At 42.0% G+C, this 27,311-nt stretch overlaps 1 non-coding gene and 2 pseudogenes across 1 annotated transcript; 1 reads left to right on the top strand and 2 right to left on the bottom strand.

The window, feature by feature from the left end:
• Positions 1-133: 133 nt before the first annotated feature.
• On the bottom strand, positions 134-2,489 carry LOC118496500 (annotated as a pseudogene).
• A 5,975-nt stretch (positions 2,490-8,464) lies between these two features.
• On the bottom strand, positions 8,465-11,528 carry LOC118496499 (annotated as a pseudogene).
• Positions 11,529-23,107: 11,579 nt separating this feature from the next.
• Positions 23,108-23,459, top strand: LOC118496546. Its single transcript, XR_004899120.1, has one exon.
• Positions 23,460-27,311: the final 3,852 nt, after the last annotated feature.

The following is a 27,311-nucleotide window of genomic DNA, read 5'->3' as shown; positions in this document are numbered from 1 at the left end:
CAAAATCCTCAAACACAAGTTAGAGGTGGGTGCACGGTCACAGGTGACTTGTGTTAGTTATTGGAACAATATAAAAAAAAACTAACTGTTGCTTTTGTGTTTTTAGGAAATAAAGAAGACAAAATCAAACTTTAATTATTTGTCTTTATTTGGGTGGTGCTTGTGTTTTAGTAGAAGTGATTCCTGCATATAATGTCTCTGACCGCTCTTCCATCCTGGACATCTGCAGGGTGGATGGGGTCCTCATCAGGGTCCTCTATTGGTAGGGCAGGGCGTTGCTCTCCTATAATTGTGGCAATATTACGGAGAACAACACATGCCACAATGTCACAGGCCCTCTCAGGGGTTACCCTGAGGTGGTGTAGGCACTGGAAACGAGCTTTCAGCAGGCCTATGGTCCTCTCCACCCGGGCTCTAGTCCTGCAGTGGGCCACATTGAAGTTGCGTTGGGGGCCTGGCTCCGGGTCAGGGTAAGGGGTGAGCAGAGTGGGCTGGCATGGGTAACCCCTGTCACCCAGCAGAAGGCCTTCAAACTCTCCTGTAATGTATAGTGTATACATTTGAGTGTATTTAAGGAGGGAGACAGGTGAATAATACTGTACAAAGCTTTAGGCTGCTTACCACGTTCCAGTCTGTTGCTCAGGGCAGACTCAGGATATATCCGTGAGTCATGCACAGACCCAGGCCATCTGGCCTCCACATTGGTTATGAGATATGCAGCATCACATATGATCTTGACAGTGCAGAGAATGACAGATGTTACTTGCAGTATTGCGATACCGTTTTTGACATTTTGTAACAGTGGTCAATTTACCTGCACATTAATGCTGTGAATGGACTTCCTATTCACATAGCTTCATTTTCTGAAGGAGCAGTGATTGGAATGTGTGTGCCATCAATGCAGCCAATCACATTGGGAAATCCTAAAAGAAATTCAAATTACTTATTCTGATCTTGCAGCACCATGTCATTATCCAAATTATAATTAATTATTCATTGTAAGGGTTTTACATTATTCACCTGCAATCCTGTGGAACTCTTCTTTAATGGCTCTTACTGGTTTGTGTCCAGGGAACACTACAAACACGTTTAAAAAATGTTTCAGAGTGAGGCACACTTTTCTGACGGCTCTGCATACAGTGGCTTTACTAATATGCTCCGCATCACCAATGTTGTAAAGAAAACTGCAGTTTGCAAAAAAACGTAATGCAACACAAAGAATCTGCTGGGATGTAAGAGCATGTCGACGATGGGTGACATTAGTGATATGAGGACGATAAGGTTATGCACAAATCTGATAGACTGAAGAAAAACGATACCGCTCAAATAGGTAGTTATCTGGAAATGAAAATACATCTAGTCTGGGCCTCAATATCCTCTCCCGACGAATGAGAAGTAATACAGCTTCTTCATCAACGGGATCCTAAACAAAAGGACATGCCACGTTCGACAACAAACCTTTAGTCTACATTACCTAACAGAGTTAATGAAACAATCCTATTTTATTGATGCAGATGACAGAACTGCACTAAAATGTGCCTGATACAGACTGAATGAATGAGGAAATGAGTGAGAAGAAACCGAGTTTCTTGAAGATAACCTGCTCCCGACCAGGTTAGGTTCACAGAGTCAGTTACCATAGTAACTGACTCGAGGTGAAGTTACCATAGTAACTGACTCTGAGGTGAAGTTATCTTTCTTTCTGAAACAGAAAACCCAGAGTTTCCCTCATCTCAGGGTTAACTAACTCAGAGTTTTCACTAAACCTGCTTTCTGAAACGGACCCCAGATGTAACTAATAAAAAATTTTTTGTCTCTAAATATTCTGAATAACAAATATTCCAAATGTTTTCTTAAAATAATCACCTTATTTCTTAAGATATGGATTATTGAATGAAGAAATTTACGGAGCTTTAAAGTGAGTTCTGTTCTTGCTGTTTCTCTGATTTATTATTTATAATAATCTCAGCTGCAGACGTCGTCTCCTCCTCCTCTTCCTCGTCTATCTCTGAGGAGGAAGGTGAGCGAAGGAAGTTTCTCCTCCATCTTCTTCTCCTCCTCGCTGTCAGAGGAAAGATGAACGAGTTCCTGTGTCCGCTCAGCCATCGGCTTCTTGTAGCCGACGATCAGACACTCGTTCTCGTCTCCGCGCCCGCCGGTGGTGGCACCGCCGGTGGTGGCACCGCTGAGCGGCGGCTTCTTGTAGCCGACGATCAGACACTCGTTCTCGTCTCCGCGCCCGCCGGTGGTGGCACCGCTGAGCGGCAGCTTCTTGTAGCCAACGATCAGACATTCGTTCTTGTCTCTGCGCCCGCCGGTGACGGCGCTGAGTGGCGGCTTCTTGTAGCCAACGATCAGACACTCCTTCTCGTCTGCACGCCCGCCGGTGGTGGCGCCATGCAGGGGCTCGCCGGCTCGATGCTGGTGTAGTACGGGCCGGGGGTCTCATCGTCCCACGTCACCAGGCCGAGGCAGCTTCCTGTCTGCATCGCGTCGTGCTGGACAGAAAGAAACAAACAAAACAAGACTTTAAGGCAGGGGGGTCAAACTCAATTTCACTAAGGGCCACACTGGAAATGACGATCACAATAATGGGCCAGACATGTAGAGAGTGCATTTGATTTCTGAAGGAACTGACTACTGGACTGCTAGATATTAAGTTAAGTACAGACTTTATTTGGGTTTTTGCTGCATCTTGTACTTTTCTACTTTCTACTGCTGCTGTGTATTCTTTGCTGGATTGGTTGTGTTGTTAGGCATAATTTAGAGGACGTGTGCTTTCGGAAATCCTCCAGGAAGTGCTACTCCAGGAAGGAGATAAGGCATACTTAACATTGGCTCTTGTGCATACCTGTCAAGTTTTGGATTTGAAAATAAGGGAAATTTTCCAGCGCCCACCGCGAGCAGTCCCACCACCCCAACCAAGCTCCAGTATCCCTTACATTTTAAGACAGGTGTACAAGAAAGCTAAAATCACCACTTGGAAAAATCCAGTGTTGCGGCTTAAAAGGATTTAAATATTGAATATGGTTTTTACCCTGAAGAAGAAATTTGCTTATTCTGTTGAAGAAGAAAGCATTGACGTTAGTGATGGAACGACCAGACGTGAGTTAAATAATCTTACCAGCTGTCCTCACCTGTTCATCTTAATATGTAAACTTTTATTTTAGGGTATAGGACTGTATCATTCAGTTATGTTATAGAGGTAATGTTTCTCAAAACTATTCAGCCGATGCAGAGACAAACCAACTACTGCTGTCCACCGTGGGCAGTGAGGAACAGTGAGGAAGGTAACATAAAATGTTAATAAAATCTCCAGGAAACCAATATCATGGCTCTCATTTAAACTGGTGTGTGTCTTTACAACAGAAACCAGTTCAGGAGGAGACATCAAGCACCAAACGCGACGAGCGGCCATCATAGAAACGTGTAGGCCTCAACAGGTGACACAGCTCATTAACTAATATGTATCTGTTTATTAAATAACATGATTTAATCATATTGTCTAAACTTGTCTTGTTGCTGACAGGTGGAGATGCAGAGAAAGATTTGGAGGTAGGTCAACTACTTCAACATGTATACCACTATTACATGCTTTTAACTCGTGTGGCCTCATTTATTGGCTAACGTGTGCAGTTTTTATAGAAACCTGTATGCAATATTGGCTGTTGGCCTCGTGTATGTGCCCTTTTAAGGTAAGTTCACAATTTTGCAAGGGAAACGGCTTGTTAAATCACACTGGACATTTAAAAGATCCCTCCCTAATGCTATTTTCATGTCAGTGATGGTGAAACTTTGACGTCCTCCCGTGCAAGGTGTTTAAAAGCTGTTGATACACAGGAGGAATATTACAATCAAGCAAAACCAGTTCAATGTTCATATGGGCACCTGACTCTTGGCTTGTAATCACGACTTGAACAATGTGTACCTATCCTTTAACTTTTTTAATAATAACATGTGTGTATCAAGATATTGGAGAGTGAAGTTGTTGATTTTGTGCGAATATCGTGATATCTAGGCAGCAGATAAAAAGTTTTGTGATTCATATTTATTATACATTTCAACCACCAAAGAATGCAGCTGAAACCAAGACAAGACATAAAGTTGAAAGGTAAGGGTTCTTTAAAACCTGAGTGAACTAAATTCCTTGCTTCCAGCGGCCTTCTGTCAGTCGCCATGGCCTTACGCTGTGATTTCGTACACTGAAGCAGAGGCTGCAGCAGAGGAGCCGCCGCAACCGGCTGAGGAGAACATCCAGTGGAGATGACCAGAGGCAGGGAGACCGGAGGTGCAAAACTGACAGAGGGTGTGGAAAAAAAACCTCCTAAATCAACACCACCAGAGTGCAAGTGTTGTTGTGTTTTTATGTGTATTTTTAGACTCGAAAGGCTGGGTTGGACAGTAAGCGCAGTAGATTCAGCAGAGGCTGGCGCGTCTCTGGACATCCCGGGGGACTGCTGAGTGGACGAATCTCCAACACAGCGGAGGTCCGGCGCTGTGCACAGGCACGTGAGGTCCTTTGCATCCTATTTTATATTTGGATAGCTAAGTCCACTTAGACTTGTGTGGTTCCAACCTGGGGGTCGGAGCTCAAGAAACCCAGTCCCAGAATAGACATTCTACAACATACCCTCCTCAAGGGTTTATAAGTTTCGTCATGACTTAATATCGGTTAAGAAAAAGTATTAGGTGGAAGCCAAGTGTACAATAAGCACAACTTGTGGCTTATTGCTACCTGTGGGAAAAAATGTGCCTTGTGGCCCATACAGGCACATTAAACATTTATTGAAAAATTCAATGAAAACGAAGTGTGTAGGCGTCTGTACACTGTTTTAGGCGCAGCAACCATCCGGGAAAACCAAAATATCTCTCTATTTATGCAGATAGTGTCTTATCTTAATAATGATCTGTAACACATTATAACATATTTACTCTACACTTAAAGCTATCAACGACGCTTAGATTTTTGGTTTTTATATGAAAGGCATACATATATATATATATTATATATATATATATATATATATATATATAATATCATATGTATTGTTCATCGATAGGAGCTAGAGGGAGTCATGAAGTGAAACTGATGGTCTCTTCTGGGCTTTTGCGGCTTGCTCATGTGGAGAATCTGAGGAGGGACAAAGAGAGAAAGTGGCAGAGCTGGAGGAGGCAAAGAAGCCGATCCAGCAGCAGATACTCCCGCGAAGAACAGCATCGACCAAAGAGCATCGCCAGTTCTCTGTCCTATCTGTGGTGTGTGTCGTGTGCGGTCGTGTTCTGCCGGCTGGGCAATGTTTGACTGAATCTCGGTCTAATCCAGAGGAAAGTGACACAGAAGAAATCCTCTCTCGGGGTATGCAGATAGTTGACTTATCGACCATCTTGAAAGGTGGTAGCCACCTTTTCATCACTTCAATATGCTTTTATTTTGGTTATTTTTTTAGAGCCTTCGTCGCAGAGTCAGATAAAATTATTCCAGCCAAATCCAGGAAGGACCTTTTGTACAGTTGTTATCAGCCAGAAACCCAAAGGAGTGTCTCCTTCTTTGTCTTACAGGAGAAGATAAAGCAGACTCGACAGGAGAGATAAAACAATACTTTTAAAGAAAACAAGCTACTCCTAGGAGGTCCTTCAGCAAGGAGTCCTGCCTCACTGCCCGTCTCCCCACTGAGATCAGAGTCCGGTGCTCTCAATGACAAGACAACAGCTACTCGTGGATGACAGGGGGGTCAACTAGAGGTCTACTTTTACTCTGTGTGCTGGGCAAATGAGCAGAAAGTGTGTGACAACATCACTGATTCCCTTGTTTCTTTTTTCAGGCACTGGTCCAGAGAAACTCCATCAGAAGATCAGATCTGAGATTCCTCAATTCCATCTCAAATAAGAGACCTCCCATGAAACAAATGGCCACCAGAAAGATACACGACAAAAAGTATGGAATCAAATAGCAGAAAATCACAATACTATAGCTGCATAAACACCATTTGGGAAGCGTTGATGTTTTTTTTTTTCTTCAATTATTGCTCTTCCTTGACATAGTGTATTAATTACTTAATTAACAGCCAAATTAAGTTATTAGAAACCATGCTTTCCTGCTGTGAAAAAAAGATTCATTGCAAGAGCAACATGCAAGTTTCATTCAATTGAAAACTAAAATGTTAAAGGCCCTACGGGGCTATGGATTTTACCCAATGTTGAGGCTCTGTTTTATTAGAGGGCCGTGTGTAGAATAGAATTTCAATATCATAAATATTTCAGTTAGCATTATGCGTACATGGGTGCATATCCTTAAAGCGGGCTGTACACAACATTCAGAACATTAAATAGCAGCAAACAAATATTTGCTTGTTAAGGACATAGTGGAGTAATGGCGTCCTGAGCAGAGAATGAAGTCACACTCCTCTGTGTGTTGTAATCTGAGCTTCTCCTATTCTTTGTTTTTGGTGTCTGGGCCGGGCGGAGCCGAGTGATGTGGCTATGAAAAAGCGTAGGTTTTCACGCACTGGGGATGGTTAGTCTATATCCACACGTTCCACTTCCAGGATTCTGTCCGGTGCAGCAGGAAATTCCGCTGGATGCATGTCTTTTCACCGGTACGTTTCCTTCGTTTTTTTGTGTTGGAATTTTAAACGCCGGTGGATTTATGAGTACTATGGTTACCTGCTCTCATGATGACTGCAGGGTAATCGACAGCTGCTAGACTATCTGTCCAATCTGAGTTTCTCTTGCACGACTAAACAACTTTTTAACGTTTAGTTCCAGCAAAACAGTCCTTCCGGAGTGCTATTGGGCAGCGGCTCCGGCGGTAGCTTAGCACGCTAATGGCAATTGATTGCTTAAAGAATGCCAATAAACCAGAGCACGTTTTTTTCTCACATCCGGAATGCTGTGTGGACTAGCCAGACCGCTCCATCCACAGCACCTTGTGAGGATGGCGTGCAAAGCGAGACGAGGACGGTCTGTGAGAGCCCTGTGGAGGCAGTCTAGCATCATCAATTTATAATTGGACTTAGGGTTGTTGGGGCCCAGAGTCATTGCTCAGGGATCTTGAGCCGACGTAATCACCGAGTTTTATGAAGGAATAATTTGTATGTGTATGACATTTCTGGGAATATAGGGAACTGTGACGAAGACACTTATATATTCACATCAAAGTACAAACTAAAGCTAATAAAAAACACCACCAGTTAAGGGCTTGTTCTGTTATTTTGTTCACCCTTGTAACATTGCTTTGGCACTGTACTGGAATAATGTAACATGTCTTGTTACAGATCCCTCTGAGACATTGCGAAGAGACACAAAGGCAAAGCTGCGTTATCAAAGAAAAAGGCAGACAAGGACAAAAAAAGTACAATATTTACCGACAGCTTTCTGCGAGCCCGTAAGTCAACATTTGTTTTTAAAAAGACAACTGTGAGGATTGTTTTTGGACAAACACTGATGATGCTGTCTCAGGTGTGGATCCTTGTGGAGGACATCGTCCTCTGCTCACTGGTTGTATCGCTGTCGCTGGGCACTCTCTGCGTGTACCTGTTGATGCTTTCTGTGTCGTAACAGTGGCTACCTTTTCTGGAAGCTCATGATGACCACCTGGGCCATGGATATACAGTCATCAGGACGTGTCTAAATTCTGTGACGTATTGCAAACACGAAGCGTGCAGACAGCTGAAACACACACTGTAGGCTATCAGTCTTTGGATATGAATATAAAAACATTTTATGACACTTTGGTTGTTTGTGTGTTTTGAAATACTTTAAGATACTCTAGATACCTCTAGATAACAAAGCCACAAACGTCACTACAGCTGTAATTTTTATTATAAATATACAAAAAATATCAAAACTGATAAAATCACTGGTTAGTAAGAAAACTCCATGACTGCAATGAAAACATTCATCAAACCACCATTAAGGCATCAGTGATTAATTATTAAGAGTTAGTAGCTAACGTTAGATTCAGCTCACTTCCCGTCATGGCTAGATGTTAAATTGACCTATATATATATAATATATATATAAAGAAGAGCAATGCATTTCAAAGGTGTATCAAAATTTTAGTTATAAGTCTTCATGTTGCAAAGATGAATCTCATTAGCAGATAAAAAGTATAACATAAAAAATTATATTAGGAATGAGAAACTTATTGAAAACTACTGTAGATGAATCATGTGCAAAATGTGTACCGACACAGAAGAAGTCTGAAACTACAGCAAATGTGTTCTAAATCAGGTTTTGTATGAACCTAAATTCACCTCAGAAATTTAGAAAATTATTGGAAAACAATTTAAAATAAATAAAAGTGGCATACCACGTACATTCGTTTAAATTAAAGAAGAGAGAGAAATGTGCTAATCTTTCATGTCAACATACAATTCACAGAGAGTCAAAAGCCTTAAAAATACAGAGATAAGGAAGAGAGGAATAACACCCATCCTATGAAGATACTACAGAGTAGTAGAGGTCAGTTACACTGGCTCACGATCTCAGCGTCTCTGCAACGAACACTGGACTGGAGTCCGTCTGCAGCTCTCTGGAGAATCACATTACCCAAACTGTGAAAAAACATAAACATACATAATAAATTGTATATATGATTAGTGATCAAAAGAACATTAATCAGCAACTATTTTAATAACGATGAGTCATTTCAAGCAAAAAGACGAAAAAATTTGATGGTCAGTTCTCAAATACGAGGATGTGTGCTTTTCATTATTTTAAAATTATTGTGAACTAAATATATTTGGGTTTTGGACTGTTGTCGGACAAATTTGAAGACGTCACCTTGACCACAGGAAATTGTGATGGACATTTTCATTGATATTGATGTTTTATAGACCAAACAATTAATCAATTTATGGAGGAAATAAGACAGACTGGCTGCAGCACTACATATATACAGTATATTAAAGTAGCTATTTAGTGTTGTATCATAATCAGCCAACCTGTTTAAATGGAGGCAGATGAGGTGAAGGGGGTCTTGAACTCAGGAAGCTCTGCTGATACACGCAGCCTGGCCGAACTTCTGCATCTGATCTCTGAGCCAGGACTTCAACTCCTCTGACACGATGTCACCTGGGCATCAGCATGATGGCGTGGTTGGATACTCCTCAGTGAGGCGTTCGCACCAGCCTGTGTAAGGCGGAGGGGCTTTAGGATTCCCCTCGGGGACAATGCTCCTCCTGCCACTGTCTTGCCGAGGGCGTGTGCCGCAGGAGGGGAGGAAAGGAAGACTTTCCCATGTCCAGGTCTTGAGGGGAGAGGGGGCAATATTATGCCATTGCGGAGTAGCCGGACTGGGCTGGGACTGGTTGATGTATTGTGTGAGCTGGTGAAGTTGGAGAGCCTTTCTTGTGTGCCCAAGTGGAATCCGTAAGGGGGCGGACAGAGCTTTGGGATCTCAGTGGGTCCGTCCTGCCAGGAGAGCTAACGTAGGAGAGGACGAGTGCTCCGAGTGCTGTCCCCGAGTGGACTGGTAAGGGCGCAAGGGAGAGTACTCTGAGAATGCACCATGAAGTCAGCCATGCAGCGTCGCTGCGGCAGCTGCTCGCCCTTGATTGTTCTCTGAGCTGAGGCGCTCCTGTCAGCAGGTGGCTTACTTTGGGAAGTTGAGGAGACATGTGAAAGTGTAAAATTATAGACACACATTGTGATGCTCTCGGCATTAGTGTACTATGTATATGATTCTCTGGGTACTGAAGGACTGGAGTACTGTCGGCGTAATGCAGCTATGGGGGGAGGGGGCGCATGGTGGAGTGGTTTGACGCAGAGCCGCGTGTCTTATAACTGAGACAGAGGAATATGCTCTCTGCAGACACCGGGTTTCCTGGGACTACTGCACACAACGAAACAGACAGGATGATGGAGATATGAATACTGACACTTAGCTACTTGTTTTACTTTTTTGATTTTCTGTTCTCTCTTATAGTCATGTTGAACATACACTCTGTCTCTACCAGTGCAGTGGTGTATTTGATGGGTGGTTATTACATTCAGACTCTACTGGACCTGCTGCTGCTAGCAGACGGGGTTTGTGGTCTTATGGTAAGGCTGATCCAGATGGACTCTTCCGGAGGAGTTCTGGATGGGAGAGCGCTCATGCTCCACATGAGCTGGCTTGTGACTGTGGGATGGACTGAAGAGTTGTGGCTGACAGCTGGAGGGGTCTGAACAGGAGTGCCAACACTGGAGAGAGAGAGGGCAGGGTGGGTCCACATCTGTGGAGGATCACAGAGAACATCAGTCGGTATCATGATGCTCCAAAATATCTCCGATCACATTATCTATACATGCATCCTTCAATTCATATTTATTTACGTATGGTCTAAATCTAAGATGTCAGTCAGAGAGTGTGATAATCTCAAAGATATATGTATAAATGTACTCCCACTCACCATCATCAGGGCACCACATCAGACAGGGAACTGTCATCAGACATGCACAGATCTGCATTCAGAAAGAACATTATAAAAGTGTCATCAAACCCAAAGAATGTGTTAATGAGTGCTGTGCACAATTTGCCTGAAGAGGGGCAGCAGTGCAACTCACCTCTGTTGTGGTGTTTGAGTGCTGATGCACGGTGAGTTGCACTCGCTCTGATCCTGTGCTGAACACGGCTACTGCAGATCCTTCACCTTCTCTCTACCCTCTTGCACTGCTGCAGCATGTCTCTTCTTCTGTGGTTACTTAGGTGTCTCTCCAGGAGAGTTTGGGGCCGCCTCATAAATCTGCCGTGAAGAGCCAAGTCAGTTGCAGCACTTGCAGCTCTGAATCCTGCGATAAACAGAAATTCTGACATTTAGTTTTGTAATATCTTTCTTTCCCCCAAAAACAGTAACTTGGATGGATTCCGTACCTGTTTATCCAGATGGATCAGACCTTCGTCAAGCTGAAGGAAGCTCCAATCATCCTTGAACCGGGGTAGCTTCTCATCGGGCATCACAGATAGTCTGAGGGCAGTTTCCCAGTCAGCTCCTGTGATTCACAATAAAAGTGTTGATCACAAAAAGGGGAAAGGTGGACCTTTATACACCAAATGCCATATAACCACTATTAGAGCTAAAATATACGGAATTATGTTGTCATCTAGAAATGACTTACTGCTCCCGGATGCAGAGCTTCCTGAGCTCCAGCAGGCAGAGCTCTAGACGATCCTCCAGAGACTGGTGCTTCAGCTTCAGGGCTCTGGTGTGGGGGTCAGTCTCCTTCACCGGGACGTAGGGCTGTCTGGACTGAAGTGAACACACAGAAGATCAGGCTTTCCTCATCAGGATCTGTATGTGACATTGATTTATTCACAATTTCCTCTTAAATGTTTATGAACGTAAAAGTGAGCTAGGAATTAGTTGTTTAATATATAAATAAATACAACAATGTGACATGCAACATTTTCTTTAGCTGCTGTTTCAGCCTCAAGTAACATGACACATGGAAATGAGATGCTGTATTTTGTGGTGAGTTCATCCAGAGTGCACAATAATCCCACTGTCAGTGTCACTGATCTCCTCTTTGCTTTCAATGGGCGTCATCTCGATTTCTGCTCTTAAGTTTTAGAAGTACTGTGAAATGAGCAGATATGTACTGAGATAGTAAAATGAGATTGGTCATTTATAAGAATACAGATTATCACTGTTGTTTTCCTACCGCATGGCTTCATTCATGCTCCTGCTGCTGCTTTACTTAACAAAAGTGAATGACTGGCGAGTGTCCTTCACACACTATCCATGCAGATATCCATCTCCTCCTCACAACCTCTTTCTTCCTCCATGCTTCTCACAAAAGAGGCAGACCCCACGGTGACTCGGCACATGTGCGGGGTTAATCTGAATCTGGTGCCATGGTGACGGGCACAGTCGGCTGGTCGGGGAGGTGTTGCGTGAGGCGTGTCAGAGGGCGTTTAAAGAGCCCAGGACCCCGGAAAAAGAAAGCAGATGGCAGCAGGAATTACCCACTCATGGACTGCACCTGTTCCCCCACACACCCCTCCCTCAGCTCTATTCAAACCCAGTGTCCAGAAAACCCTTGGGGGCTTTGAAGTGGAAGAATGTCTCAATGATGGGCTTGCACGCAGCATCAGATCAAGGTCCCTGCTGATCCTGTGCAACACTGCCATTCACCATTCACACTTTCACAAACAGGCGAGCACAATTATGTTTATGGCCGCTCGTTCCATGTGTGTGTCTACAAACAACTGACTAACCAAAACAAAAAACGAGATATGGAGAGGAACGCCAGCAAGAAGAGGAAAACAATGACAACAACAAATTGGAGATAACATTAGGGATAAGTCGCGGCTTTATAAAACCGGCAAGGGGGTGTGTGTGGCGGTTTTGGTGAAATTGCATATATTAGCCTCGCTCAATGCCATTCATAAAATCATAGTTCATGAACTTCAGCCGTCACTGCATATATCATGCAAACAAGCTCATTGAGAGTAAATAATGTGTGTTAATCAGGTGAATAAAGGGGAGTTAAGTAACATGCAAACACCACCAATGAATGAATGTGTTCCTAAGGCGGCTGTGTATAATCCTCAACTCTGGTCTCATTTCTATGTTTGGAGATTGGTATCAGTACTTTCTGTAGGGACCAGTAGGACACAGACGTAGACAGGATATATTGTGTATCCGATAGGCCGACCCATTCACTACCGCATCATGTGAACCTGACGCAGCTATGAGTAGCTGTATAGTACAATGAGGCACAGGCAGCTTGAGTCAGTAAGACAACACTGACACAAAGGCACTGTATCCACCAACCAGCCTCAATAATCTGCTGTGGGCTCAATATCTGCTGACAACTCGCTGTATGCCTGAGCCGTGTTGTTGGGCAATATTGAGACAAGGCTGCAGTGAGAGATGGGGAAAGGAACAGTGCTGAGTTTTTACTGTGCAAGGTCGAGGCCTGCTGTACTCTCAGAACATGGCATCCATGCTGCAGTCAACAGGAATCCAGCCTGGTAATCAGAGACAGGAGGTATGTGGGATTTACCCACTACACCCATAACTCTCTAAGACGTTCACAAGAGTCTGTGCTCGGAGGTCGCGGCTGAGTAAGGGGTGGCTGGGTGGGTGAGTACGGATAAAAAGCAGATCTCACTAGAAGTTGCCGCTTATTGCCAAGACGTTGATGCCATTGTTGTAGCTTTCATAAAAACCTGAGTCCTGGGAGTGTTGAAATATACTGTACGAAGAGCCAAAAAAACAATACTTAATCTTGATTAAGTGTAACAGGAATAGCAGTCATTCCTGGAGGGATAGCTGCGATAGCACAGTCTCCACCCGGCTTGATGATGTAGTCATAACATCTATTTTGGCGCATACGATCAACTCTAATGACGATATACTAGGAACGTGTCAGGAATGGGACCATCCCACCCATCTCGCTGCTCAGCAGACCATGACAGTGTAACGTTACGGAAGTGGCTGTTTATGCAAGAGATCATGAAGGGATTCCTGTCTCCCAGGACTTCCCCACCCTTTCCATGAGCCTTTGGAGCTGCGATCTCCTGGAATGCGGCCACCACCGCAGCACCTCATAACCACTGTGGTCGGCCCTGAGAATTACCAACGGGGACCAGCTCGCCGAGGAAACAGTAAGGGATGCCTGAAACCAGACGAGGCCTGTCGAACCTGTAATTAAGACCTCCACTGATGCTGATATCTATGGAAGAACCAAACGACTTACAGCATGCCTTAATTTCAGAGTCTGATGAAAAGCCAAAATCACATTCAGCAAAATGGATCCACTCTGCACAACAATATGTTTATTGTGGTTTAAGCCCCAACGTCTCCCCAGGCAGCGCTGCCTGGAAGCACTAGGATTAGGCAATGATAGGTTAGGGTTAAGGTAGGGTAGGTGCCTTGAAGTCAATGCCGCCAGCGCTGCCTGAAGTCGATTAGGCAATGTTATGGTTAGTGTATGGTTAAGGTTAAGGTTAGGGTTAGGTGCCTTGAGGTCAACGCGCTGCAGCGCTGCCTGGAAGGAGACGTTGGGGGCTTAAAACACCATCGAGCACACAAATGGGTGTGGAAGAAAAGTGAATCAATGTGGGGGAAGCGGCAGGAAAAAAAAATGAAGTGTTGTGTACAAAGTGCGGCACTGGAGTCAGATCTTTGTCTTAGAAGCAGCGCTGAGTGGAAACTCCACAGACTGCAGCAAAAATACAGTCAGTAGGCTGGATTACATAAAAGCCAGTGTTATGTGTATTCTGTATCAAAGTCTCAAACACTGTCAGCCTCTTTCCTTGTCAGAGAAATATTGTTAATGGTGCAGGGGTCTAGTTTTCCAGCAGAGACAATGAATAAGCACATATCGGTATGCACTCACTGGAGGCCATATGCTGGCCAGACACACCAGCTTGTCACAGCCCAACGACAGCGTAAATACAGAGGGCAAGTAGAGATGTCCATTGTTCTCCAGAGCTGAAGGGCCTGATGGAGATCATGACATCTTGTCCCTCTGAGTATCATGTCTGAGACCTCTGTATGGACACTGATGGTCATCCGGGCTCTTGGTAGGATGTGGTTGTACAAAGTAGTTTATCCACAGTACCCACGCTTACAAAGAACTGGGGGATTCCAGAGACATAACAACACAGAGGTGTTGTCTTATCACCACAGTAGCACTGCATGTCTGTCAACATGTGGACTGATGGAGATGGTGTTTATTCTGCTGCTTGGGCACAAACAACTGCCACCAAGCAGCCTGTTGACCAATAAAATCTACAGAGTTGTTTGTATCAGTAAAAGCAACTGTTATATTCATGGTACAAAACGAGCAAGTGATTAAACTGCAGAGACTCAAATCAGTCTTCCAGATAGTAGCTGTTTGTATTAAATTAAACTGCTTAGTGATATTTTACATTGAGGTGTTTTAACTTGAAGAAGAGTAGTAGTAGAAGAAGCAGAAGTGCGCAGATCCTTTTCAGATCCTCCCATTCTTTACTAAATAAAAAGGGTAACACCACACTATGAAAATGTTCCATTTCAAATCCTGCATGTTCACTAAATAAAAGTACATTAGTATTATCGACAAAATGTAGGCCTACTTACAGTGTCAAAAGTAAATGCATCATTTTTCTGTATGTTTGCGTGAGCCTAAAGTTTTAATCTGTTACGTGACTGGTTACTATAGGTAGGCAGCTGTCAAATTAATGTAGTAAAGTAAAAAATACAATTTTTCCCTCTGAATAAAGTGTCAGCAGGAAAATGAAATACTCAAGTAAATACAAGTAGCCTACTTCATAATTTACGTACAGAACTTGAGTAAATGTACTTACTTTACAACATGAAGAAGAGTAAGCACTGTATCTTAATGACACGTTTAAGATTATATACAGCCCAAATAGCAAATTCTGTTAAGCTAATGTGCTCTGTAAAGTTTTCGACTTAACATCATCACTCGCTACAGACTTCCTAGCTAATACATGGTTGTACTAATGTTGCAGCTCCTTCCCTGTCCGCTGTTTCCCTTATATTTCGAATGTGTTAACTACGTAAAGTCTTGTGACTCACCTATATAATATGTATTGCTCCTCTACAGCATCCTCTCTGGCAGCAGGAGGTGTCCAGACTTTCTTGGTCGATATGAGAGTAAGCTTGGGACATCTGTTTCAGTCACTTCACTGTCTCGGTGAAGGGGGAAGAGCTTAATGATTTTGCTAAAGTATTTCTTTACTACAAATGTATTCTTATATTTACTTGTAAAACATAATAGTTCTCTTTATACTTTATAAAATGATATGTTTCACTTAAGTAAGTTTTTAACAGGAAAAAGTACATTTAGTGGTGTCGGTGACATACACGGATTTCTTTTTATGGTTTGGTCCGACGCTGCTGACCTCTCCAGACACGCTCTGCGTATTGAACAGCACGCGACTCATGAGGGGGCGTTTAATAAAAAAAGAAAGAAGAAAGGCCGGAGGAGAGGTGTGTTGGTAAAACCCAGGACAGCTGCTGAGTGGTGGTGATGAACAAGACCATACTCACTATATCTTCCGCCACGATGATGAAAAAAGAAGAGCAAAGTGTGGTGTTTGGGCCAAGATGAAACCACACCATCCATACAAGAATACTTAAAACTTATAATAGGCTACTCTGGAGACTGGTGTAGGTTAATTTTGATTGCGATCGTTTACTTTATTTCTATAAGCTATATCCTATTGACCTAGGTTGTGTCAAGGATAATATTTATGCTGCGGGAGGATTGTTTTTAATCATTACTTTATTCTTTATGCATCAGCAGGGCGAAAAGTAGCCTAACTAGTAGGGCCTATTAGCTCAAATAGTAGGCCTATATAGTAAATTTCAATTTGGAGATACTTTGTGAGTTTTCTATTTGATGTTACTTTAAACAGCCACTGTTACTAGTTACTTTGCAGATTAAGATTTCAAATAGGCTATCTGTTTGAGCATAGACAATATTATCTGCTGTACACAGTCAGCGACATAAAGTAGTTAGAATTAGCTCCGCTCGATCAGCCTCAACATTAAATGTTGCTTAGATGTTAATGTATCAGTATCAATAATCCAATAATATAATATAGGGTATACTGTTATTATAATAATAATAATAATAATAATAATATATAGCTAACAATCTTAATTATTTTTTTTGTAGATCCATTTTTATTAGCACCATTTCTCATCAGACATACAGAACAAATTCACAATATGTGCCAGGTAATATCAGATGGTGCAACAGAACAGAGAAACACAATTGAACAAGAACAACAACCTCTGCAGTCTCGAGGAAACAAAACAAAAAACAGAAATCACACCTTGCTAATCACTCTCTCTAGTTCTTGTGGCGCTGAGGTCATTAGGTGATATGTGTGCTAATGTGCTTTTCCATAGGGTGAGAGTTGATGATTTGGCTTTGTTAACAATCTAATTATTGAGTATTTTGGACTTTGATACTGTAGTAGCATACATTTGCAGATTATGTGCGAATACTTCCTTCACACTGATTAGATAGCACTTTAGGTGTATGAGATGTGTACTAAAATAATCTAATTAAGTCTTTCTTCGATTAACAATGTTTCATTTAAGTTTTTAAGAAAATAAAAAACATCCAGGTCCAGGACGATTGGACATGAAGTAATTGGCCATCCTCTTATACATTCCAACAATTTGGTGTGTCTTTATTGCCTTTAGTCATGTGGCTTCCCTGACTATCACACATGTCTCCAAGCCTAACCAGGCCTTGGGTATTCCAGCGTATATATCCTAAAAAGCCTCATCAGATGGCCTGTGCTTTCTCTCTCGTCCCGTGATGGATGAAAGATCAGCTAATTAAACAAAGTCCCATATCCAAGTGAAAGAGTGCGAGTGCCCTCAGGGAGAAGAGCTGCATGCAACATCAATCCCCAGTGCTTTAAATTGTGTACATAAAACAACATATCTCTGCAAACCATAAAGCCTTTATTTCCACAGCACATGGACATACTAAAAATCAAAGTCATGACAGAACAGATACAAACATGCATTTGTGGGGGATTTCTATTAATACCAAACCAGTTCTGTGAGACGTCTCTGTATAATCCTTTTAACATCAGTAGTGGTTCTTATGAAAGTAAAGAATTAGACTGGTGTGGCAGAGAAATTGAACAATAATAGTAATGACCATAAAAAACATAAAAATATCCATCTTCTTTCCTTCAACAACTGTTGATCCCCATAATTATGATAAAAAATGAGTACTTTCACCCTCATCACAAACAGAATGTTTAAAGATTTAAAAAGACATTCTAAATGTGTGTTTCCTGGTATGCATGATTCTTACAAATTTTGAATTCCAACATGTATTTAAAATCATTAAGAGATGTGTAGTGAGCTGGTGCCTCTGTGATGTTTTTTCAACCATATGTAATCAGCAGACAGGGAACATGAAGATAGGGCACACTATGGTGAGATGCGCAGGGGCTGAAGGGAGCTCGGGGCCTCACTGCTCAGAATCTGTGTCGTCTGCAGGTTGTCCTTCACACGGACAAACTCTGATCTTCTGCTGTTCTCCAGCCGCCTGATCTCTCCTGCTCATAATGGAAAGACATAGACAAGTGCATCAGCGCTCAGCCCGTCAATGTCATCCCCATCATACATCATCAGACCATCGCAATTACCATATAACAAAATTCCTTCACAAGTGTTTGTACTTGGGCATAAACATGGTCAGTTTAACGACGTTATTTACTCTCTACGGTAGTGAGTGTAGTAGTGCACGTCACACGATATATCTGCGGGGTCGTGCAGTATTAAAGGGGTATCCAAGAAAGAAGAAGAAAACTAAGTTCTGCTACACACAATTTCTTTAATGTTGTTGCACTTTTCTCTATCTTAATATTTATGTAATATCAGATAATTGACTTTTTGTTGTGAACTGGATCAGACACACTCATGAAAGTTTAGAGGAGAAAAGTCTCTTTGGTAAACTGCTTAACAACTTATATAGACATGCTGAAACGTGTACAGGGCCAACATACAGTTTTTTACAGGGCCACAAGCCAAAAGGTTGGACGCCATGGTTTATCTCTTTGCATTTATATGGCAAGTTATCATATGTTTTTTACATGTAAGATCTGAATTTGAAAATGAACCAGCGTACTTAAGCTGTCAGAGAAACACAGGGAGTATTAGCACAATATCCTCTATACAAGAAACATCATCATGGATGCACTGAGACGCATCCTCAGTGATGTATCTGGGATCATGGTGTGTTTTAGGGTCTGCGTAACATCATACTCCTTGCCAGGCGACCCAGACGGGTTGATTCAAGCCCGACTTGCGTCCAGTAGCAGATCACGATCAGCCCTCTAATCCAAAGCACCTGTGCCTCTCTGCGCGCGCGCGTGCGGATTGAATGGCCTCTTCTGCACGCCTCTGATCACGCCCAACGCTGCGGACGACTTGCCAAGTGAACGTCCTGCACAAGCTCTACAGCAATGACTTCTATAGGCTCATCGAAGGTTTTCCAGCCTCTCTCCCTGCACGCCCTCCACCAGTGCCTGGCAGTCACTCCAGCGCATCTCTTAGCGCATTTACCTCATTGCTCCTCAATACGCTCTTCCCAGGGCACCGTAAGTTCCAGCCTAATCAGATGTTTGAGCCTCGGAGGTAACTATCATGTCTGGACGGAGTGTTGCAATATCTGAGGGAACCCAGCTGTTGTCCAGGACGACCTGCAGGCAGCCAGGCAGAGGCTTGTGGAGGAGGCTGCTGTAATGGTAATTGTGAGCGTACCGGGGTTTCTTCCAGCTTTGATGAAGGGACGGCCGTCTTTGAGCATGCGGTGTTTGCTGTGTTGATGGCTGAGCTAAGCATCTCAGCAATTGCTAAGCACTGGTCGTGCGCCAACGCATAGCGACCTCAGCCAGAGACCTTCAGGCAACTGCTGACGAGATGTTCTAAGCGCATCTCCAGAGCAAAATGATAATGAAGTAGAAGGGTAGTGTCGCAGAAAAAGTAAACAGTAAGTACAAGTATCTCAAAAATTGTACTTGTGTTCAGTACTGAGTAAATAGCCTTCATCTGGTACTTTTTTGCTCCAGAATCCATTAATGCTCAAAGCGGTTAGCGGAACACAAACAAGAGATAACACTGTGTGTTGGGCCAAGTGAATTTATATGATTCCTCATTAATAATGTCTCTCAGCGGTTTGTTGATCTTTTTCTGACCTCTTGCAGTTCTGCTGCTCGCTGCGGCGACTCCGTCTCTCAGATCTGAGGGCTGCTGTGTCGTGCCATCTCTCCTCTTGTGCAGCTCCAGTCTACGATGCTCCAACACTCGCTGCAGCTCGGTTCTCCTCAACAGCAGAGCCCTGCATCGGGCAGTCACAGTACACACACACCACTCCACCCTGCTCTGTTTGCAAATGTGAACACATTAGCTCAGAGAGTCAGAGAGGGTTTTGTGTGTTGGTACTACGTTTATCGGCGGAGCAGCAGTTCCGGTGCAGTTCTGGTAGCTCGGCTGTCTCTACTGGGACCGTTCAGTTGCTGGGCTGAAGCGACGCGTCAATGCTGCAGTCTGCTGTGGACTGACGGGACAGCCTCTGGGCCAACAGACACTCTCTGAGGCACACAAAACAAGTCATATCACTACTGTGACTTTACCTTTAACTTCTCAGATCTAAACTCTAACTCTGATCAAATCTTTAATTGATAACGCATAACGTTGACACTGCGTGCCATCCTGTATGTGTAGACGGTGAGAGTACAGTCACAAAGCTAATACATGATTTAAGAGAGAACAAAAAACATTGAATAACAATGAACACATATGTCAAGGTAAGTACTTAGTAAACTACATCCATTCAAACACAATTCCTATCGATTATTCAAATATCGTTGATGATAGATTGAATCAACCTATCATTCAGCATCACTCTATCAAACTAAATGATAAATCAATATTTAATGGTAACATTGATGTGATCCGTCTATGCAATCAAATCTCTAATCATCCGTATCAGCAACTGCTTTTGTTTACGTTTCGAGAGTATATTCCATCTCGCTCAGCATTTTGCAGTAAGATACCTTGTTTGTGTTGTCCATATCTGGTTTCTGTCGGAAGGTAAAAGAAAGAAAAGACACCTGTTAGTAAGTTGACGAATAAGTTATTTCAGCAGCCACTAGCTGAGCCAACATGTCAACATAGATGTATCAAAACATCTTCTTTATTTGATCTTCACTGACGGAAAGAGGCGTATATTAGATACTGCTAAGAGAAGGAAGGGACAAGGCCGCTGTGTGCTTCAGGAGGTGAGTGTGTTGTGTAACCGAAGTGATGTGAACCGCTCTGTCAGCGATGGCCGAGAAGTGATCGTCTTGGCAAATGTGACCAAGTTCCACAAGTATTAGAGAAAAAGAATGGAAATATCTGCATTTATAATCTCATAACAGAACAACACGGGATGCAAAAGTGGCAGCACCGTCTACTATAACACAATCAGCCAGATAGGCTACACTCTGACACACCCATGAAACCAGATAACCAGGAGGAAAGGATCATATTGCGCAAGTAACAGATGGTAGATGCTGTGTAACTGGTCGGAGAGCCGTTTCTCAGACAAAGTCAAGAGGGTTCTGTCATAAACTGCATACAGACTGACCATAGATCCCTAAGCTATGCTTCTGGATCTCTGAGCTCAGTAACTGTATTGGGATGTGCCTTTTACGGTTCCTGTCACAGACATAAGCCTCCAGATCCTGTCCCTCTCGCTCCTGCCGAGAGGTTGAGGTGACGGATAACTGATGGGCGTCTGACGTGCTGGTTCATTCAAAGCCTGCAGGGCTGGGATGAATTCCAGCAAAATCACTCACCTGATCTCACAACTCCTCTCATATCTAGAACAGACAATTTGAATAGTTTATCATGAGCGAACTTTTTGAGATCTAATCCTTTAGAACAGTTCTTTTCACGCACTGGAACATGAAACCCCCTACGTGAACGGTTTGTTTCACAGGACAAAGATAGTTACATGCAACATGTGGCTTTATCAGCTGTCTGTGAAATAAGATAGAATTTAAGTGAACATAAAAAGCAACAAGACGCCATGAGGATAAATCTGTGTTTGATACTACTTATGGATGCAAAACTTGATGCCAGTACTTTTCACCGAACAAAGCAGTTCATAAGAATAGACTGTAAACGTTGCAGGCATCTAATTCTATAGTCTTGATCATCACTAATCTGCAGGTAATTGTGATTGTCCAAAGGATAGTGTATTTTTGTGTCCATAATCTACAATTATAGGACGGATGTAAAGCCTATTGGCCATATAGAATTCAAATAAACCATGACTGTAAATGTACATGAGCATCACTACAGCCTGACAGAAGTCATCTAAACCTCTGACAGATGGCCACCAGACCAGACGTTGACCTCTCACTCACAGATAGAGTTAGGTGAAAGAAAACTCACTTTCTTGCAGTTGACCCCTCCATGGCAGGATGGTGGAGGTCCACTGTTTCTGTCCACAAACAGTGTTCTTGTTTTAGTCCATGTTAAAGAATCACACCTCTACATAGTCTGTCGTTGTCCGTTTCCTTGCTGCATCCAAGTCAACATATTGCTGTAATGAGCATCCCAGACTCAAGTGCCAACTAGCAGTAGTCATATTGTAGTAGACACTGAAATCTTATTACGGCATCAAGATTACCTCACAGCCCCCACAGGCACAGACACTAGATTAGGTAATTGCGCAGACACAAATGCAGCTTAAACAACCTAACACGGCACTATACAAGTGACTTCAACAACAAATGCATTCAGGCATACCAATATATGTTTAGTGTGAGCAGTAAACATTTTACTCTATATTCATTGGTATGCTTGGAAACATACAGTGCAGTTCAAGTATAACAATTGGGTAATTGCAGTTTATGGTATTGCGTTTGCTATATTTTAATCATTTAGTAATTCTTAACATTGAGATGGAAATACTCATTAATCTGTGATAATCAAACATTTTCAAAACTCTATTCTCACAGGTCACATGCCTCTCAAGAGACAATTTATCTCTAGGTTTCGAGCAGCACTAGTGTGTGTTTGTAGAACCACAGCCTGAATAATATGGCATAAGGTTTATGTATTTGTTTCCTCTGACAGTAATTGTTTGAATATATGTATCAATGCAAAGCTAATTAGACCTCACGTATATATTTCCAGCATTTACAATGCAATTGTGACTACGATGCTGGAAAAATATGCATTTACATCAATTAATTTCTTTTTAATTGATCATAAACTTAGTGCAATCCTCTTTAACATGACTGGGAAGGCACCAGAAAGTTTAAACAATACCACAAATATAACTTAATTGTAAAATCATGTTTTGGTATTTATTTATTTTACTAATACACATCATTTCATCTGTATATACTACATCCTTACTTGAATTGTTTTTATTTTATTCTGGTTTTACTTCTGTGTTATTGTATTATTGATTGCTTATAACAAATAACAATATATATGTAAAACTGTAATTTCCCATTAATGCAAACATATCAAGTAAAACGTCAAAGGTCTTTGCCATTGGTGGCACATGAGGTCGACATAATTTCTGCTTTCAATGTCCCATGATCCATGCGGCTTTTGCTTTAAATCCGACCCGGAGTTCCTCGTGCTTCTTATGGTTTGAATGGCTTGTGAGGTGGGGCGTGTGTGTGAGAGTGTTTGGGTGAGTAAATGTCGAGTGTTTGTGCGTGCGAGTGTGTATTTCTGTTACCTACACAATGATCTTATTTGATCTGGTCTGAGTTTGGCTCTGCTCCGATCAGAGATGATAGGAAAAGCGCCCGCGAGCCTCCGTGGCGATGAGCAGCTGGCGAGATGTTCAGGGCCTCCACGATTCATACCGTGGTCAGAGATGATGAATGATCAGATATACTAGTTCTGAGTGAGTTTGGGTCTTCTCGAGCTTCACAATGGACAATGAGTATAGAGGCGATTATGATCTAACCAAACCAGAAGCTGCGAGGAATCCTGGCCGGTTATTGATTGTTTGAGCCTGCGACCTTTGCAGGCGTCTGCTCTTGTTTATTGTTTCAAAAACAAGATGTCGGCAGCAGCAGCTTCTCTGTTAATTGTCCAAACGTTTAAAAGCAGTCGGAGGTGGAAAGTAACTGTTGTTATACATCCAGGCATGGTAACCCATAGTCTCGTATTGCACAACAGATAGATCTAGGATGGGAGAAAGCCCGCTCTGGTGTGCCTTTCTTTAAACAATCACAGTCGTCTTGGACGGCGCTCCGGGCGCAGCGGTGGCTCTGCAAAATAGTCTCTGGAAGGAACTGTTTTTGGTGGAACACAACCCTGCAAAATAAAATGCACATAAAATATTAAATGAGTGACGTGTACATGATCTTTTTGTATATATTTACAATAATCCCTAAAGAACCAAGCAGGCCTAGTCTGTGACCTACGGAAGTTTGCGCAAAACCTTCATACTCAAAACATAGGTGTGTAGTGAGTGCAGTACAATATGAAGAAATATGCAAGAAATACCTTATCATCTCCCTCTTCTTTTTTCAGATAAAGGGAACTGCACTCAGTTGCCGTTTTTATCAGGTACACCTAAGACATTTAGTATTACAACACCCTGAAATAAATCCTACCATGACCTGTTTCTAATATTTTGTCCACCCCCATTACAACAATGAGTAGCCTGATAGACCTTTTCAAACAAATCCTTTGGAACATTACATTTGGTTCTTTATTCAAATAGTTATGTAATAATTATGAAGAAGTCCATTTCTCTTGTATGTGGAATTTCCTCATTAATAAAACCAATTGTACAATGAAAATAAAATCTTTATGCTGTGGCTGGTCATTCACTCTTCAGTCTTTCTTCTCCTAAAGTTCTTAAAGTCCACAAGACTGTTTGTAGGCCTATATATAATGAAGGAGAAGATGTCAGTGTTACTCCACAGAATCACAAGAATATTCAATATCCAAATTCTGGTCTAAATCATAAATGTTTAACAGTATATATGGTGGTGTGTAATTCAAAAGAAAGCTCACATTATTCTAATACCAACACAATATTCTCACCTGCTAACCAACATTTGCTGAAGCTTCTGTCATACAAGTGTACAAGTTATGTCATGTGCACAACAATTACAAGAAGCAGTTGTCGCCAATTAAAAAATTGTATCTCAGGCTCACTTCAACAATGCTCATTAAGTATGTATTATAAAAGAAAATGACATAAGCAAAATGAGAATCTAAGACAATAGTACAGTTGAATTAAATGGCTAAAATATAAACAATAAAAAATTACTAAATTAATATATAAAACACATGTCATTTAGTGACGCTGTTATCCAAAGCGACTTACAATTGCTATATATCAAAGGTCGCACACTCTGGGAGCAACTAGGGGTTAAGTGTCTGCCTCAGGGACACATTGGTTGATGTATCTCAGTGGGAACGAACCCGGATCTCCTGCACCAAAGGCATGTGTCAGATCCACCCGCACACATTTGTGTAGACAGTATTTGCAAATTAATTAACTTATTGGGAACAAGTGATACATATACACAGAGGCGTAAACAGTTGGTATATACAGTAAGTAAAGATGTAAGGTAAGTGATATAATATATATATGTATATATATAATTATAGTACATATACATATGTTAGCTCAGAAGCTAGCTATCTGTAATATTTCTGTTCACATCATATCATTTCTTAAGGCACATGTGATTATATTATTGTTAATGTTTTACAAGTACCAATGGGTTGACTGAGTGATGAAAAACGTTTATGTATTAATGTATTAAAGCAGTGATCTTCAACAGGGGGTCCGGGACCCCTAGGGAGTCCTCAGAGTCACTGCAGGGGGGCTCCAAATATTGTCAATTTTAAAAACATTTTAAAAATTAAAAAGTGAATCCAACATATATTAGAAATATAATCCCCACTGATGATAGGCTTACTGGACTATAGGTAAGGTAGTCACTAAGATAGCCATCCACAGATACAGTTAATCTAAGGATTCACTGTGACGCATGTATATTTAGAATTTAAATTTAATTTATAAAATCATGCCAACAATTATAAGGCTTTTTAAAAGCTTAGTATTCTATGCAAAAATGGTATGTATAAAGGCTTGAGGCGCCCTACACGTTACTTTAGGCCCAGTTTAATATGGCAACTTCATGGTTATACATTATATGTAGTAGGGGGGTCCTGCTCCGTCTCTCTTTCAGTAAGGGGTCCTTGGTTTTAAAAAACGTTGAAGACCCCTGTATTAAACATAGACTGTATAGTATTAAAGGCTTAATTTAGCAGTAGGGACATAATGTCTCGCGATAATGAACGGCGATTACGTCAATCTTTGTGTACACACGTGACTCTTTTGTCCAACCAGCTTTCAGTAAAGACGAGGCGAAAGCGCGGGAGGAGGGCGAAGAACGAAAGAGCGTGCTAGTTCCCTTGGCAGGCTTCTCCTTTGCTTACCACCATGGCTTCGTCCAGCAAAGAAAGCGGACCAGCCATGTTAACAGCGGCTCTCAAACTTCTAATAGCGTAGCGAACATGTTAACAGGCAGTCAGCCCGATGGAACCGATGGAGGCGGTCGTTTGTTGAGGGATCATACTTCGCCTCACCATGAAAAACTTCCGTAAGTTATTGCGTCTCAGCTGTCAATCAACAACACCGACTATAAACCGAAACTCAACTGCCGCCAGCCTGTTAATAGATAGACGGCTAATCTAGCATACATGCTAACAAATTAGCGCTACCTGGCAAGTATCAGGATGATTTGATGTGTAAAAGCATCAGCAAGTCGTGTAACGTGAACGTTACGTTACCCCCAGCTAGAAACCAGCGATGGTGTCAGTTGTTCCACGGCTGTCATGTAAAATGTATTCACACTGTAAGGCACAAAAACAACTCCCAATAACATATGTTAAGTTCCAATTAAAGATGTAAGGGACAAATTAAAATTCAGATCTTGAGTAGGAGCCCATATCATGTTCAAGATCTTGCGGGAGAAGCCCAAGTCAAGTCTCCATAATGGCTAACGCTATTGCTATAATGTTCACTTCAGAATAGATCCGTCACCTGCCAGTTAGTCCGGTATAACGTTACCTTGTTAAACTACTGAAGTCTGATGCAACAGCCGCGCAACAATGGTCCCTTTATGAATTTGACAATGTTCAGCTTTTGTTGAGATCGTTCAGAGATATTTTAACTTCATCTTCATGGTCATTTTGGAGGCTGTCGTTTGTGACGCTGTTCACCTGCTTTATACTGAAAGGTGTTTCTAATATTTTGATCCCGGTTATAATAACGTTGGTAGACTAGACTACAATTTTGTTGACTAAGTATTTAGTAGACTATATTTAGTCTACTAAATAAATACATCTTAAGTACTCAAGTCATAAGCACGGTGGGTGTTGACTGTAAAAAAAGCTCTAAACTAGTACAACCAGATGATCAGGTCCTAAAGTTTGAAGGATTGTCGGTGTTGTAGGTGCATAGTCTACCATGCTTTTCAGTTAATCTTTTTCAGTAAATCATATATGAACAAGCTCTCATTGTAACAGGACAGTTTTATTGGACCTCTCATTAGCATAGCCTTTATTATAATTATAAACCACACAGATCCAATGCACTTCTTGTCTCATGACAATTCAGTCAGTACATGAGCCTAAACATAGCAACACTAGATCAATATGGTATTACTGTATGAAATGGCACTCTAGTTAGTATAGTTCAAAGCATAATATACTTTTTATATACTGTAATATTTATGATGCTAGTGGAGATTCCCTTGATTCAGGCAAGGTGGCCCACCTCTGCTA

The sequence above is a fragment of the Sander lucioperca genome, chromosome 12, assembly GCF_008315115.2.
Source record: "Sander lucioperca isolate FBNREF2018 chromosome 12, SLUC_FBN_1.2, whole genome shotgun sequence".
NCBI classification, from domain to species: domain Eukaryota; kingdom Metazoa; phylum Chordata; class Actinopteri; order Perciformes; family Percidae; genus Sander; species Sander lucioperca.
Note: the sequence above shows the minus strand (reverse complement) of the source record. Positions and strands in the feature narration are given on the sequence as shown.